This window comes from Rhinatrema bivittatum, chromosome 6, assembly GCF_901001135.1.
Source record: "Rhinatrema bivittatum chromosome 6, aRhiBiv1.1, whole genome shotgun sequence".
In the NCBI taxonomy this organism is placed as follows: domain Eukaryota; kingdom Metazoa; phylum Chordata; class Amphibia; order Gymnophiona; family Rhinatrematidae; genus Rhinatrema; species Rhinatrema bivittatum.
The window spans coordinates 202,569,391-202,587,226 of NC_042620.1; the positions used below are offsets into that span (position 1 = coordinate 202,569,391).

A 17,836-nucleotide genomic window follows, 5' to 3' on the forward strand; every position below is an offset into this window, starting at 1 on the left:
TCCTTTTACTTCAGAAAAATAGATGGACCTTCGGCACCTCGCATGAAATTTGCTTGGTTATACCCCCGCTAAAGATATGGGGATGTGCTGGATCAGGAGAGCTTGAATACGGATGTCTCTGAAGCAGCTTATGTGGCGAAACGCGCGCGTCGGACAAGTTTCCCCGACAGCTACGGGATAAGTAACCCCGATAATTCAGAAACAAGGGAAGTTGCTTTTTTAATACATATAGCAAAAAATTTATAAAAATACTCAAAATTGAACTTTGATGCCTTCCATCTGGACCAATTGATTAAATGTGACCCCGTTAAAGTGCATGAGATGCAAGTCTGACTTGTGAGCACTGTGGGTGGTATGATGGTCCTTAAATATATAAGATAAAATTTCATAGCGTTGTGATTGTTTAATCTTTAATACCACGTGTTTCTATATAGATTTCAATTACCCCAATATTGACTAGATAAGTGAAACATCAAGACATGCTAGAAAGATAAAGTTCCTAGATGGAATAAAAGACAGTTTTATGGAGCAATTGGTTCAGGAACAGACGAGAGAGAGGGAACAATTTTAGATCTAATTCTCAGTGAAGCGCAGGATTTGGTGAAAGAGGTACCAGTGCTGGAGCTGCTTGGCAATAGTGATCATAATATGATCAAATTTGAATTAATGACTGGAAGGGAGACAGTATGTAAATCTACAGCTATAGCGCTAAACTTTCAAAAGGGAAACTTTGATAAAATGAGTTAGAAAAAAACTGAAAGGTGCAGCTACAAAGTTAAAAAGTATGCAACAAGTATGGACATTGTTTAAAAAAAAAAAAATTACCATCTTAGAAGCACAGACCATGCATTAAGAAAGGTGGAAGGAAGGCAAAACAATTACTGGCATGGTTAAAAAGTGAGGTGAAAGAGGCTATTTTAGCCAAAAGATCTTCATTCAAAAATTGGAAGAAGGATCCTTCAGAAGAAAATAGGATAAAGCATAAGCATTGGCAAGTTAAATGTAAGACATTGATAAGACAGGCTAAGAGAAACTTTGAAAAGAAGTTAGCCATAGAGGCAAAAACTCACAATAAAAACTTAAAAGTATATCAAAAGCAGAAAGCCTGCAAGGGAGTCGGTTGGACTGTTGGATGATCAAGGGGTTAAAGGGGCACTTAGAGAAGATAAGACCGTCACGGAAAGATTAAACAATTTCATTGTTTCATTGTTTTCTGAAGAGGATATTGGAGAAATACCCATTCTGGAGAAGATTTTCACAACTGATGATTCAGATCAATTAAACCAAATCACGGTGAATCTGGAAGATATGGTAGGCCTGATTCACAAATTGAAGAGTAGTAAATAACCTGGACCGGATGGTATATACCCCAGGGTTCTGAAAGAACTAAAAAATAAAATTTCAGAACTATTAGTAAAAATTGGGGTGAATAAATATATGGACAAAAGTGAACCAGTAGATGTGATGTATTTGGCTTTTCAGAAGGTGTTCGACAAAGTCCCGCATGAAAGTCTTGTAAGAAAACTAAAAAGTCATGGGATAGGAGGCGATGTCCTTTTGTGGATTGCAAGTTGATTAAAAGACAGGAAACAGAGTAGGATTAAAAGGTAAACAGTGGAGTGCCTCGGGGATCTGTACTTGGACTGGTGCTTTTTAATATATATATAAATGATCTGGAAAAGGGGTATAATGAGTGAGGTGATCAAATTTGCGGATGACACAAAATTATGCAGAGTAGTTATATCTCAAATGGATTGTGATGAATTGCAGGAACATAAGAACATGCCATACTGGGTCAGACCAAGGGTCCATCAAGCCCAGCATCCTATTTCCAGCAGTGGCCAATCCAGGCCATAAGAACCTGGCAAGTACCAAAAAACTAAGTCTATTCCATGTTATTGTTGCTAGTAATAGCAGTGGCTATTTTCTAAGTCAATGTAATTAATAGCAGGTAATGGACTTCTCCTCCAAGAACTTATCGGACATTTTCCATTTTATTCACCATTCCCTTTCTAATAATTCCCAACATTCTGTTTGCTTTTTTGACTGCCGCAGCACACTGAACCGACGATTTCAATGTGTTATCCACTGTGACGCCTAGATCTCTTTCTTGGGTTGTAGCACCTAATATGGAACCTAACATTGTGTAACTATAGCATGGGTTATTTTTCCCCATATTCATCACCTTGCACTTATCCACATTAAATTTCATCTGCCATTTCGATGCCCAATTTTCCAGTCTCACAAGATCCTCCTGCAATTTATCACAATCTGCATGTGATTTAACTACTCTGAACAATTTTGTATCATCTGCAAATTTGATTACCTCACTCGTCGTATTTCTTTCCAGATCATTTATAAATATATTGAAAAGTAAGGGTGCCAATACAGATCCCTGAAGTACTCCACTGCCCACTCTCTTCCACTGAGAAAATTGTCCATTTAATCCTGCTCTCTGTTTCCTGTCTTTTAGCCAGTTTGTAATCCACCAAAGGACATCGCCACCTATCCCATGACTCTTTACTTTTCCTAGAAGCCTCTCATGAGGAATTTTGTCAAACACCTTCTGAAAATCCAAGTACACTACATCTGCAGGTTCACCTTTATCCACATGTTTATTAACTCCTTCAAAAAAGTGAAGCAAATTTGTGAGGCAAGGCTTGCCTTGGGTAAAGCCGCTCCGGGGGAAGTCTGTGTGCGCAAGTTACACAATTGTGCACCCCGTTGTGCGCGCTGACCCCCAATTTTATAACATGCATACCTGTGTGCTCATGTTATAAAATTGGGCATCCATGTGTGTGCACACAACCTTTTAAAATCTACCCCTTAGTGTAACTGGGTTTAAAAAAGGTTTGGATAAATTCCTAGAGGATAAATCCATAAACTGCTGTTACGGTAATTAATAAGCAATTGTAGCTTGTGATTTATCTAATGTTTGGGTACTTGTGACTTGGATTGGCCACTGTTGGAAACAGGATACTGGGTTTGATGGACCCTTGGCCTGACCCAGTATAGCATTTCTTATGTTCTTATTTTTCCAAATTCCTCCACTCCAAATTGTTCAATTCATGCAGGGCCTGCTTCATTTGAAGCCTTTCATAAGGCTTCCCACTGTGACTTGGGACCTCAGTGTGGTACTGACCCCGCTGATGAAAACTCCTTTTGAAAACTCCACTGCATTCTTGTGGCTTAAAATATCTGACCTTGTAAGTCATATTTTTGGTGTGTTGATTTCAGTACACAGAGTCAGTAAGCTCAAGGCTCAAGTAACCTATCTACTTTATATTAAGTTTTATTATGATAAGATGGTTCTATGCAACCATGTTGAGTTTCTGTCTAAGGTGGTGTCAAGTTAACTTGATTAATAGCAGGTAATGGACTTCTCCAAGAACTTCCACTGTGCTTAGGTCAGCAGATTTATGGCATTGTTCTTCCCTGTTTCTGTCAGCATGGTGTTCAGGGCAGCGGTTACATGCTTTGACAGTAGGTCATTCATCATGTGGTCTATAAGACAACATGTACATGTCGGTATCTGTATGCATAGTGATGCTAACGTTATTTATTGCAGTTGGGTATTGGGCCTGCAAGAGCTTACCCTACTTCCAGCACACGTATGTCAGCATTCCTGCACGCCGCCTTTTCTTTTGTTTAGCAAGTCATTGAAGGCATCCTCATTGAGTCCTTTCACCCAGTGTCATATACCCAGGCTGAGAGAGTCAAGGACAATGTGCAGTGAGCCTGAGATGTGAGTATATAAGCTATGGTAGCCATATGCAGCAGCTAAGGTAATAACTGAATCTGCTGTGTGCATCTCTGACTTCCCACCTTCACCTGCATTTGTAGGTAGTCTTATTTCATATATAACCTTATTTGCATATTTCTGGCATTGACATGCAGACTTATCAAGTACATTTATTAACTGCATTTCTGTTATATATGTGTCCTCTCCCTACTTATCAGATGATACAGGCAGTTTTTTGAGTCATTCTATTTTCATGCCTGGTATTTAGGCTAGTGTCAATTTTACTTGCAGGCTATATAGTCCAATAATTCTCATCCTCGTGCATAAAGGCTGCTCAGGCATGCCCAATCGGGCGTGTACCCGGGCATCAGAGGACGGAGAACACAGTTTTCTTACTCTTACAGCCAACAGTGGTAAGACTTAAACTGTTCCATTCCACTTCAGTAATGGGGGCCCAGAGCATTCTTAGCACAGCAGGCAGTGTATGTCTCATAATCTGAAGGTCTTGAGGCAATCCTCAGAAGGTAGCAGTCGGCTCTATCATCCCCAGCACTTGCATGTCCATATTCCCTGAGTGTCATTCTTTGCTCTTCTTTTAACAGGTCAATTATGGTATCCAGGCCCTCATCACCTTCGGCTCAGACAGCACGTACATGTCTGATCCCAATGTACTGTCAGTTTTGGTCTGTAAGATATTTATTGTATCCGGGCTTTGTTCTTTCAGGCCCATATGATTCTTTTGCAATGCAATAAAACTGATTGGTTACATGGTTTATCACATCTTCCAAGAAGATTGCTGCATCCTCTTGAGCCTCAGTGTTATGCAGGTACTCTTATGGATGAGGACAGTCAAGTGCTAGCCTGTCATCTCTGTCAATAGCATTCTACCTGTTCAAGGCTGTACATATAATATAGCTCTGTAGGTGTGTCTGGAACAGGCCCCAGTTGCTCTTCTATGAGCCATTATCTTAGCTAATGTCGGCTAATATTAAGGCAGAACAGTTCTTCAAGTGTTCAACAAGGCATCATCATAACTTGTGCAGCATTGGTGCTATCTTGTGGTTAGTTTCCCTTTGGGCACTTGAATTTAAATGGGATTTTTACCTATCCTTGGTCTAGTCTCTACTGCAGGTAGGCAAGCGATTCAGTAGTGTCATGGTCAGGCTACATCTCTCAGATTCCAGCATGCTTTTCATTCTTGTGTTTGATGATATGACTATAAATTCCTTGGAAGATCCAGTGGCTCTTGCAAACTCATACTAAATAATAACTATTCTTACCTCAAGGTTTCAGACCCAACCCTATGCGATTTGGCAAATTTATTCACATGTGACACTTTAGGCATCTCACACTGCCTTACTAGAATGGGTCTTTGTTCCCGATTTGGATGCCATAGGCTTTGCTGTTAGAGAGAATTATTAAAGGGGTTCTGTCTTCGTTGGTGGTTTGCTGTCTGCTGCTCGCTACCAAGAGTGTAGCAGAAGTGGTTTTCCACTGGTTGCTGATACCCTGTGGCAGTGTCTCTACAGTTGGCCCTATCCAGATATCTTGGTATGCCAGTTTTGAATATGACTCCCTCCTATATTCAGCCTAGGAGCAATTTTACATGGTACCTGGAGGTGGAGGGGCAATCTTTGGAAATCCTGGATAAGCAATGTAGGAACATGGTAGCCTTGCCACCAGGCATCGTAGATCCTCAGTTGGGGGATATCAAAAGCTTGTTTTATGTGGCTTTGGCAACTCCGCATAAGAAGAATAACATAAGAACATGCCATACTGGGTCAGACCAAGGGTCCATCAAGTTCAACATCCTGTTTCCAACAGTGGCCAATCCAGGCCACAAGAACCTGGCACGTTCCCAAAAACTAAGTCTATTCCATGTTTCTGTTGCTAGTAATAGCGGTGGTTATTATCTAAGTCAACTTAATTAATAGCAGGTAATGGACTTCTCGTCCAAGAACTTATCCAATCCTTTTTTAAACACAGCTATACTAACTGCACTAACCACATCTTCTGGCAACAAATTCCAGAGTTTAATTGCATTGAGTGAAAAAGAACTTTCTCCGATTAGTTTTAAATATGCCACATGCTAACTTCATGGAGTGCCCTAGTCTTTCTATTATCCGAAAGAGTAACCGTTCTAGATCTCTCATGAATTTAAACACCTCTATCATATCCCCCCTCAGCCGTCTCTTCTCCAGGCTGAAAAGTCCTAACCTCTTTAGTCTTTCCTCATAGGGGAGCTGTTCCATATTTTTTATCATTTTGGTCGCCCTTCTCTGTACCTTCTCCATCGCAGTTATATCTTTTTTGAGATGCGGCGACCAGAATTGTACACAGTATTCAAGGTGCGGTCTCACCATGGAGCGATACAGAGGCATTATGACATTTTCCGCTTTATTCACCATTCCCTTTCTAATAATTCCCAACATTCTGTTGCTTTTTTGACTGCCGCAGCACACTGAACCGACGATTTCAATGTGTTATCCACTATAACGCCTAGATCTCAAGGATGTGATTGTGATACCGCTTTCTTTACATGAGGACCATTATTGCATATCTCATTGGCTATGTATCCTCATCCGTGAACCTGGCTGTTGATTTGGGCTCTGTTCTACAGGTAGTTTGGCATGAGCTTGCTTCCTTTATGTACCATGTGCCATCTATGTTGAGAAATGTGCTTGGTGAGCCCCTTCTTGGGGGCCGGTTAATTCAGATATACTATATTCCCCTTCTGTTATTTATTACTGCATACAGCACACCTGGCATAATAATCCTTGTGGGTTTTAGGAATGGGACTTTGACAGGCACTTGGATATATACGGCACGTGTTAGGGTTCCTAAATCGCAAAGATTGACTTTGGAGGGGCTGAATTATCTTGGTAGTAATGTGCAGTATGTTTACACTTTACTTGTGGCTTAGTAAGCTGAATGGATGCAGTCGCATCAGTGAGTGCCAACCTACAATTATCCTCCTTGGGTTACAGAAGACCCATGCTATCATTAGTAATGTTCAGTATCATGGCATAGCATGTCCTGCACAAGAGCTTCAAGGGGAGTTGCAGCTGGAGACATTTTCAGCTATTCAGTGGATTCTACCATGTTGGTTGATTGGAGTTGGAAAGTCCTTACTCCTTGTAGGCATCACTTAAGCTATTGGAATATGGCTGCAGCTAGGTTGGTGGTGAGCCCACGGCAAACAATTTATTGCTGACATGGGGCTTGTGGTGGGGTTGACCATGCCCTAAAGGTGCACTGCAAGTGCTACTTTAAAGTTGTTCAGTAAATACCAAGCAGGTACTCCTGCTACCTTAATGGCTGGTGTGATGCAAAAGCTGGTCAGAAAGTGAAGACCAAGCAGGTATCTCCTGCCACTGTATTGTAACCTAAGGTTACAAAATGGCACGAAATTATTCATAAAAACAACTTTAAAACATGGCTATTTCAACAAACTTACAAAGAAGGCATCGGTTAAAAAAAGCCTCAACAACATACACATCAAGATAAGAAACCTCTGCACCAAAAAATTCGGACAAATAAATATTACCATTGTTTAACAGTAACCCTGCCAGTTAGTAAAATTAAATATGACCATCCCACCATTAATAAAGCGAAATATCACTTTGTTACTGATAGCAAAGTTAAATGTTAACACAATGTATGTTTTAATTGTATCATTCATTCATTGTAAGAAGTTGTTATATTTGTAAACCGGAGTGAAGGTTTGTACCAAACTTCGGTATATAAAAACACACAAAATAAATAAATGAGTGGGTGAAAAGGTAGACGGGTCTCCTGTCAAGTGTTCTGCTTTGATGACTGGGATTGGTCTGATCACCCCCCAGTACTTCAGCTGCATCCTGAACAAGTGAGTCCTGGACTAGGACTTTGTCGGAGGGGCAAGGCTTCGATGGCCCTGCACCTCCAGCGCCAGAATATTATATTAGCATGATGCTAAGCCCTTATGAAATGCAACTTAGGTAAGGGCATGGTCACCATATAGGGATTGCATAATGGTCTAGGGTTTAATTCATGATTGAATTAGTAGTGTAATTTAACCTATGCGGCCATAATCATCCAATAAAGATCTTCTTTTGTGAATAATGTGCCAGAGAGCTTTATTCATGATAAAATTAACTGGAATTTGTGAGGGAAGGTGGAGAGGGTGGGATTGGAGATTTATCCCAGGACAAGCAGGATGCTAGTCCTCACATATGGGTGACATCGGTAATGGAGCCCTATGTACGGAAACCTTCTTTAAAAGTTTCCATGAAACTTTTGACTGGCACCAGAGTGCCTACTGAGCATGCCCAGCATGCCATGATATTCCCTGCCACAGGGGTCTCCCTTCAGTCTTCTTTTTTCCGCGAAGCACTTAGCATCGCAGTGTAATAGGAGTCCTGTGGTGAATTCACCACCTTCAAAAAAAAGTTTAACTTTTCCGGAAAAAAATCAATCCCACCGCAAGGGTTTCCCTTCGTTAACACTGCGGTAACTTTTTTTTCCTTCGGTTTCCGGCCGGTACCAATATTTTTTGGTCATCGCCGTCGATGGCTGTCCGGCAAAATGGCCTCCGGGTTCAAAAAATGCCCGAACTGTGCGCGGAATATGTCTATAACAGACCTGCACTTAGAATGTGTTCTTTGCCTAGGCAAAGAACACGATGTTAAATCGTGTACATTATGTGCAGAGATGACCTCAAAAGGCCGTCGTCTCCTCGTCGAGAAAATGGAGCAATTGTTTAACATACAATTGCTCCCGAAGGCATCGACTTCGATTCAGTCATCGCCATCCGGATCCGTCCGGCAGGTACTACTGAAAACATCGTCTGGAAACAGGAGACGCTTCTACGCCATCACCGTCAGTATCGTCGAAGGAGTCCACTTCTGGAAGTGAGAAACAAAAGGAGAAACATCGTCACTGGCATCGACGACACCTAGCATCGATGACCGAAGACCCATTGACAGGTACGGCCTCACCCGCAAAGATACCTCGGACAAGTGCGGAGGCTTCAAGGCCTACTGATTCAGGGCGATCCCCACCGATATCGGTGCCGGGCTCCGTACCTCCTCAGGGCTCTGAGGAGGTATCGGCATCGCCAACACCGCCTCCCCCCATAGCTGCTCTGGTATCACCAGCTATGAGAGCGGAACTTGACACATATATACGTCAAGCGGTGCACCAGGCTCTGCGCAATGCAATTCCGCCACAGCCATCGACACCTCCATCGATTCCGATGCCGAGAGATCCATCGCCACTGATGCCGCCGGCACCGACGATGCCACGGGAACGGCCTACGATGCCTACCCCGATACTCTCACCGGTTCCACCGGGGACTATACCGATGCCATCAAAGGATGTCTCGATGCTGCATCCATTCATGACTAAATTAGACTCTCTCCTGGATATTTTATCCAACAAAACACCAGAAGAGCCTATTCCAGGACCCTCTGGAATCCGAAAGCCTCCAAGGCCTCATTCTCCTTTTCTACCATCAAGGCCTAGGGAACCTTTGCTAGTGCCAGTCACTCACCAAACTCCACGGGATATGGGTACTGACACAAACTCAGAATACTCTTCAGATGGGGATATTTTTTCTGAACCCTCTCCACCTGACGACCACAGGAAGTCACCTCCTGAAGACCTTTCCTTTACAAACTTTGTAAAGGATATGGCTGACACCATCCCCTTTCAACTACAAACGGAGGTGGATGCAACGCAGAAAACACTTGAGTTCTGCAATTTGTAGATCCTCCTAAAGAAATGATAGCAGTACCGGTCCATGAAGTTTTTCAAGTCCTTCAGTACGGGATATGGGAGCACCCAGGATCTGTATCAGCAGTCAATAAAAGATCAGAGGCAACTTATTTGGTCCAACCTATACCAGGTTTTCAAAAATCACAGTTGCCACACCAGTCAGTCGTGGTAGAGTCCGCCCAGAAGAAGGCGAAACGATTGAAATCTCATTCATCTACACCGCCTGGGAAGGAGAGTAGATTTCTTGACAATTTAGGCCGAAAGGTTTTTCAGGGTTCCATGCTGGTATCCAAGATAACATCATACCAGCTATATATGAATCAATATCAAAGGAACCTTTGGAAGCAGGTTCAAGACCTAGCCCTGTCTCTCCCTGAGCAGTATCAAGAACCATTCCAGAATATCATCCATAAGGGCCTCGAATCAGGAAAACACGAGGTCAGAGCTACTTACGACTGCTTTGAGACTGCAGCACGACTTTCTGCTTCAGGCATAGCTGCACGCAGATGGGCCTGGCTAAAGGCCTCTGATCTCCGTCCAGAGGTCCAAGAACGTTTGGCTGATCTTCCTTGCTTGGGGGACAACCTTTTTGGGGAAAAGGTCAAAGAAGCTGTGGCCACTATAAAAGACCACACAGAAACACTAAAGCTATTATCATTAATACCTCAGGATACTCAACCTTCCACAAGGAGAATTCCAAAGCGTGATACCAGACGTCCATATTACCGTCCACGCAGGTATTATCCCCCAGCAAATAGACCCAGAACAGCCCACCCACCTCAACGCCAACAACCTAGGCAGAGGCCTCCAAGGGCACAACCACCACCACAAACTGCCACTACATCTGGTTTTTGAAACAAGTCAGAGAGCAGCAGCTTCATCAACCCATTCCCAAACATACCAGTAGGGGGTCGTATAATGTACTTCCAAAGCACTTGGGCCTCCATAACCACTGACCAGTGGGTATTATCGATCACAACTCACGGTTACAGACTAGATTTTCTTACTGTTCCAAAAGAAAACCCACCACTTCCATCTTGGACAGTAAATCAACATTCCATAATTCTTCAAACAGAATTATCCACCCTTCTGAGAGCCAGGGTCATAGAACCAGTTCCTGGACCTCAAAAGGGCAGAGGATTCTACTCCCGCTATTTCCTCATTCCAAAGAAAACAGGAGGCCTTCGACCCATTCTAGACCTCAGAAATCTCAACAAATTTCTCAAAAAAGAAAAATTCAGGATGGTGTCCTTAGGTACCATTCTACCTCTTCTTCAAAGGGGAGATTGGCTCTGCTCTCTGGATCTTCAAGATGCCTACGCTCACATTCCCATCTTTCCTCCTCATCGCCAGTACCTGCGATTTCTGGTAAAGGATCGACACTTTCAATACAGAGTGCTGCCATTCGGCCTTGCATCAGCCCCACGAGTATTCACAAAGTGCTTGGCTGTAGCAGTGGCACACCTCCACAAACGGAGAGTGCACGTGTTCCCTTATCTGGACGATTGGCTCATCAAGAGTCAATCAAAAGAAGGAGCTCTCACTTCTCTCAAGCTCACTATCCATGTGCTTCACTCCTTGGGATTTCTCATCAACTACCAAAAATCCCATCTTTCACCAACTCATCTTATACAGTTCATAGGTGCAGAGCTAAATACTGCAATAGCAAAAGCTTTTCTTCCAAGAGACCGTGCTCAAACACTTGTCCTCTTGACTCACACTCTTCGAAACCAATTCCAGGTAACAGCTCACCAGTGCCTCATTCTTCTAGGGCACATGGCTTCCACAGTTCACATAACTCCCATGGCCAGATTGACCATGCGACTACTGCAATGGACACTCAAAGCACAGTGGATACAAGCCACTCAACCAGTGTCCACTCCCATTCATATAACACCAGAGCTCAGATCTGCACTCATCTGGTGGACATCAATGAACAACCTGCTCAAAGGCCTACCTTTCCAGCAACCAGTTCCACAAGTAACTTTGACTACAGATGCATCCACCTTAGGGTGGGGAGCACACATTGGTCATCTAAAGACACAGGGCAAGTGGACAAAGCTCGAAGCCTCTTTTCAAATAAACTTCCTGGAGCTTCGAGCTATACGCTATGCGCTGCATGCATTCAAGGACTGCCTTTCACACAAGACTGTTCTGATCCAAACGGACAACACAGTAGCCATGTGGTACATCAACAAACAAGGGGGGACAGGTTCTTACCTCCTTTGTCAAGAAGCAGCACAAATTTGGGACTGGGCCCTGACGCACTCAATTCTTCTACGGGCCACTTACCTAGCAGGCATCCACAACGTAGTAGCCGATCGCCTCAGTCGTCAATTCCAACCGCACAAATGGTCCTTGGATCCAGCAATAGCATCCAAGATCTTCCAATGCTGGGGTCAACCGACAATAGATCTCTTTGCATCCCATCTCAACTACAAAGTGAACAATTACTGCTCCCTGTTGCAACAGGAGAGCAACCTACCAACGGACGCCTTTGCTCGCCATTGGAATTCAGGCCTGTTATACGCGTATCCACCGATACCACTCATAACCAAAACGCTAGTGAAGCTACAACAGGACAAGGGGACTATGATACTCATAACCCCATATTGGCCTCGACAAGTATGGTTCCCCACACTGCTGGATCTCTCAGTCAGGGATCCAATTCGCCTGGGAGTAGCTCCCAATCTCATAACTCAGGATCAGGGTCGGTTGCGCCATCCCAACCTTCAATCCCTGTCCCTGACAGCATGGATGTTGAAAGCTTGATCTTACAACCTCTCAACCTTCCAACCTCTATATCTCAAGTACTTATAGCTTCACGTAAACCTTCCACTAGAAAGAATTATTCCTACAAATGGAAACTGTTTACTTTGTGGTGCACTCAGAAAGCACTAGATCCTTTCACTTGCCCCACTACCTCACTACTAGATTACCTTTACCATCTCTCAGACACTGGTCTTAAGACGTCATCTGTAAGGGTACACTTGAGTGCAATCTCAGCTTATCATAACAAGCTGGGAGACACACCTATTTCTACACAGCTCCTCTTCAGTAGATTCATGAGAGGCCTAACTCACATTAAACCTCCAGTTCATTCCCCAAGCATACAATGGGACCTGAACGTAGTCTTAACCAGGCTTATGCGTTCTCCATTTGAACCCATACATACCTGTGACCTTAAATACCTTACTTGGAAAACGGTATTCCTCATAGCCATTACATCAGCTAGAAGGGTCAGTGAACTACAAGCTCTAGTCACATACGAACCTTTTACAAAGTTCCTACATGACAGGGTAGTCCTCCGTACACATCCAAAATTCCTTCCTAAGGTTGTCACGGAATTTCACTTGAACCAATCAATAGTTTTACCAACATTCTTTCCTAGGCCTCATTCTCACCAGGGTGAAAGAGCCTTACACACTTTGGACTGTAAACGTGCATTATCTTTCTATTTAAACCGCACAACAGCCCAAAGGAAATCTAATCAACTATTTGTATCCTATGATCCAAACAAACCAGGTAAAGCAGTGGGTAAGCATACTCTGTCAAACTGGTTAGCAGATTGCATACAATTTTGTTATGAAAAAGCAGGCCTTACTCTTCCAGGGCGAGTAAAAGCACACTCAGAGCGATGTCAACCTCAGTAGCACACCTTCGCTCTGTACCTATTCTGGACATTTGTAAAGCAGCAACATGGAGTTCTCTTCACACTTTTGCAGCTCACTACTGTTTAGACAAAGAGGGAAGACAAGATTCAGCCTATGGACAATCCGTCTTAAAGAACTTGTTTCCAGTGTAATCCCAACTCCTTCCACATCCAACCTGCTGTGATCTTCGGCTGATTCATTTCAACAACAATACTTCACTGTTGCTTCACTACAAAATGACTCAGCCTCTAGCTTGCTAATCACCCATATGTGAGGACTAGCATCCTGCTTGTCCTGGGATAAAGCAAAATTGCTTATCTTGTAATAGGTGTTATCCCAGGACAGCAGGATGTAGTCCTCACGAAACCCACCCACTACCCCGCGGAGTTGGGTCCGATACGTTTCATTATTTTACTTTTGGCTAATGCTTATTGCTACAAAACAGACTGAAGGGAGACCCCTGTGGCAGGGAATATCATGGCATGCTGGGCATGCTCAGTAGGCACTCTGGTGCCAGTCAAAAGTTTCATGGAAACTTTTAAAGAAGTTTTTCCGTACATAGGGCTCCATTACCGATGTCACCCATATGTGAGGACTACATCCTGCTGTCCTGGGATAACACCTATTACAAGGTAAGCAATTTTGCTATATGGAATTTGAAAGGAGGAAGTGAGTACACACCTGACACGATTGTGTGATTTATCTAGGTTTGCCTCAAAAAAAAAAGTACTAAAACACTTCAGTTGATGCAGAATTCAGCAGCTTGGTTATTAATGGGCTGTAAATTTAGCCAAAATATATTTTCAGTATTAGACATCTATTGGCTACCTATTGTTTCTCACATTAAATGTAAAGTTTTAACTCTTGAGTTTAAAAATTTACTTGGGATCGGATCTAAGTGTTTGAAAAAAAATATTAATATCTTATGTACCTAGTTATGTGTTCTGATACCATTGTGAATGATTGTGTGTTCCATCTGTGAAACCAAAAGATTATTAAAGACTCTGAATCAATCCTTTTTGTATGTAATTAGCCCTACATGTGAGGTAAACTACCACAACGTTTATGCTTGTTCAGTATTCTTTAGTATTTTGTCAGGTACTGAATTTTGACTGATTGCATAAACTATGATAAGTGATTTTTTTGCATTTTATTTTGTATTCCCACTAGAATTGCCAAAATTTGGTATTACCTAGAACCTCCACTGACGTGTTTATACTGCTATCTTTTAAGGCTCCAAAATTGAAAAAAACCAAACGCTTTTGTTATACAAATTGATGCGCTGTATTAAGTACAGACAATAATTCTGTATTTTGTTTATTTCAGAATTTTGGTGGTACAGTCTGTGACAACAGTAGTTTCTTTACTTTTGATTGAAAAGAAATTATTGTAGATCTATGGTTTGTTGATAGTAATTGTTTTAAAATTAGCATAAAATTAGATTATATAACCAGCAAAACCTTTAAAAACCATAATTAAAGATTTTACTGTGCATGTATAGTAAAATCTAAAAAAAAAAAAAAAAAAAAAAAAAAAGTACTAAAAAAAAACCACCCTAGAATCACCGCTAGCACATTTTTATGCCACCCTATTTTAGGCTCGGTTAGTGAAAGGTTCTTGTTTGGGTAATTGCCAGCTTCTTGTGGCCTGGTTTGGCATCTGTTGGAAACAGGATGCTGGGCTTGATGGACCCTTGGTCTGACCCAGCATGGCAATTTCTTATGTTCTTATGTTCTTAACACATTTTATTTGGTGACCAAATTGATACTCTGTTAGACACAAGTGTCAGAGTGCAGATAGAAGTGAAAGCACATAAAAAGATGAATCAGGTTGAACAGAATGTTGGAAAACTCACTGGCATGAAAACGTGCTGCTGGCAAAAACTGAAAGGGGTGGCGGGATAACATTTTCAGGAATCAAAAGTGATGAAAAGTCAAATAATTTCAACCTGCTGAGATCATGTGCATGCATTGTGAAGCCTTTAAAATCTTCACAGACATGAAATGTGTTGATGGCAGATCTAGATACTGCGTTTTTAATTGTTTATTAATATGTTTTTATGTGATGTCTTCTGTGATTGTATTTGTGTTAGGTTTATGGACATTTTTAGTATAATTATGTATTTGTTTTTATTGCAGTCTGGTTTTGGTGTTTTTCAGAAATAGTAAAAATAGAATAAATAAATATTAATAAACTAGAATGTTCGACAGGGTTTAACTTTTTCAGTTTAGTTGGTTATTTACTACTGCCTTTAAATTGATTATAAGAGTGTATTAAATAGTGGTGCTGAACAGATCTGTCATCTTTAATTAGGCTGGATATGAGTTATGATTGGCTTGGAGTCCGGTAGTTATGTTTATGGTGTGCTTATGTGTTTATTTCCTTTTTACTTAGATGATGGCCTAGGTGATTAGTTTGATATATTTTATATCAATATATGTGTTATTTTGCTGTATTTTGGGTTTTCCATTAGTATTAACATGCCTTTCAGCCAACAGGGGCTATGCAGTTTTCAAAAGAAAACTATAACTTGGGATTTTAACATTAGTGCCTTGATTATCAACTCAAATTACAAATTCAGAATTGACTGACTAAATTAGGAAAAAGTAAAACATTGGCTTTCTCATCACAAATTGCAGCTTAATCTTAACAAAATTGAGATAATTATTCTCTCTTCTGTTAGAGCACCGTCTTTGATTTCCAAGGTGTCAGCATGCCAATTTCACAGACTGTTCAAAAGCTCAGAATTATGCAATTGTTAGATCCTTTTATTATAAACTGTTCCTACTATGATGACTGAAGTCGCTTTTGGACATAGCCAACTTTTGTTTTGTACTACAATTGCTGATTCTGAATGGTGTAGGCTATTACAATTCACTGTACTTGGGTCTGAAAGCTTATTCAATCAAAGTGATGCAAATAATTCAAAACTCAGCAGCGAGGATATCACCTGGTGTTAAACTACATGATCATATCACTCTTATTTTGCAGTAATTTCACTGGTTGCCAGTACAATAATGCAGTCATTATAAAGATGCTAGTCTCATTCATAAATTCCTACACAACAATATCTTAATTGGGATTTCCTCAATCCTGTGGCTATGCAGAGCACCAAGAGCTCTGTGCTCAGCCAATAAAATGGTATTTGAAGTACCCTTAACAGCTAGCAGGCCTAATAGAGAAAGGGCCTTCTCTGTTGCCAGTCTGCATATATGAAATTCACTTCCTGAATCGCTGTGCACCATCTGTTGCACAAAGGCTTTTAAAAAAGCTTTAAAAACTCATTTGAAAGGCCTGAACTCTGAACAAATAAATATCATCATGAGCTGCTCAAGATCCTGCTCATAAGAAATATTTTGTTTTAACACAGCTCTGTTATATATATATATATATATATATATATATATATATATTTGTTTATTGTACATGTTATTTTTATTATGTATGTACATATATATAATCTGTATTGAACACAATGTGCAGAAATCCGGAATATAAATCTCTTTAAATAAATAACTTGGCAGATAACCAAAGGTGTCTTATGTGACCTTGAGAAAGTCCTTAGTGCTTTTGTATAACTTTAATATTATCCTATAAATCTAAATAAAATGATTAGTGCTCTGGGTACAGAAATCATGCATTCTTTGTAACAGAGTTTCAAAAATCCTTTGTAACATGATAGTCATTTTGTCATCCAATTTGTTTTATGGTGTACAGATAAAATAGTGACTAAATCATTAATCTCTAGCTAATCCACTCCTGAGCAAGCCATTAAAAAGCTATTAATGATTTTCCAACCCAGTGTGTAAAGTGACTTGATTAATTTTTTGGACAGTTGAAAAAGAATGCTTTCTATGAGAATAAAAAAGTTTGCAGGATTAATTGCTAGTGCCATGCACATGCCGACAATGCCTTTTGTACTCTGAGCTGAAATATTGAATAACAGATGTTACTGCTTTAAATATTCACTATTTTCTTGGATTACAGTTGGTGCACCCAATTTGTCTTATCAGTACTATATTTCTCCAGTAAGAACATTTTGCTTCTTAATTCTTAGTTTAATCCAGTTGAATCTGTGGAGACCCATATTCCAGGCCTATTTTCCACAATATCATGTTTCTCCAGCAACCAACAGGGCAGAGTTAGCCATGATACGAGGGTGACATAATCTGCTGGTGCCTAATAGACCCATCTTTCTAACTTAAAGTTTTACTACTGAGCATGTGTGGGGGAGCTCCTGTGCATGTGCTGCCTTGTGAGCCTCTCAGTCTGGTTTTTTTTTTTTTTTTAATTGAGCTTCCACACAAGCATGTATTCTCTCTCTCTCTCCCTCTTTGCTTTTTCAGTTTGTCTGCTCTTGCAGTCTTTCATTTTTTACTTTTTCTATCGGCTTACTACTGGTCCTGCTCATACTCGCATTTACTCAGGGTTGCAGAGTTCGAACTAACATCTTCTCAACCCAATTTGCGTCTCTTCCGCTCCATGCAGAGTTTCACATCAACTTCCTGGAGCTTCGAGCCATGAGTTATGCCTTTATGCCTTATAATACTGCCTTTGCAACAAACCTTTGTGCATACAGACAGACAGCATAGTGGCAATGTGGTATTTCCAACACGCAAGCACGCACAACCTCTTAGCTGCTCTGCTAGGAAGCTGCGCAGCTCTACCATTGGCCCTTGCTCAC

At 41.2% G+C, this 17,836-nt stretch overlaps 1 protein-coding gene across 14 annotated transcripts in view; it reads left to right on the plus strand.

The window, feature by feature from the left end:
• Positions 1-17,836, plus strand: part of UBE2F (ubiquitin conjugating enzyme E2 F (putative)) — a 283,299-nt gene that overhangs the window by 86,572 nt on the left and 178,891 nt on the right. Inside the window, exon 3 of one of the 14 annotated variants that reach the window (XM_029606416.1) lies at positions 3,569-3,745. The exons of the other annotated variants lie outside the window; for them this stretch is intronic. The gene's annotated coding sequence lies outside the window, so the exon portion shown is untranslated. The remainder of the gene's footprint in view (positions 1-3,568; positions 3,746-17,836) is intronic. 14 annotated transcript variants of the gene reach the window in all.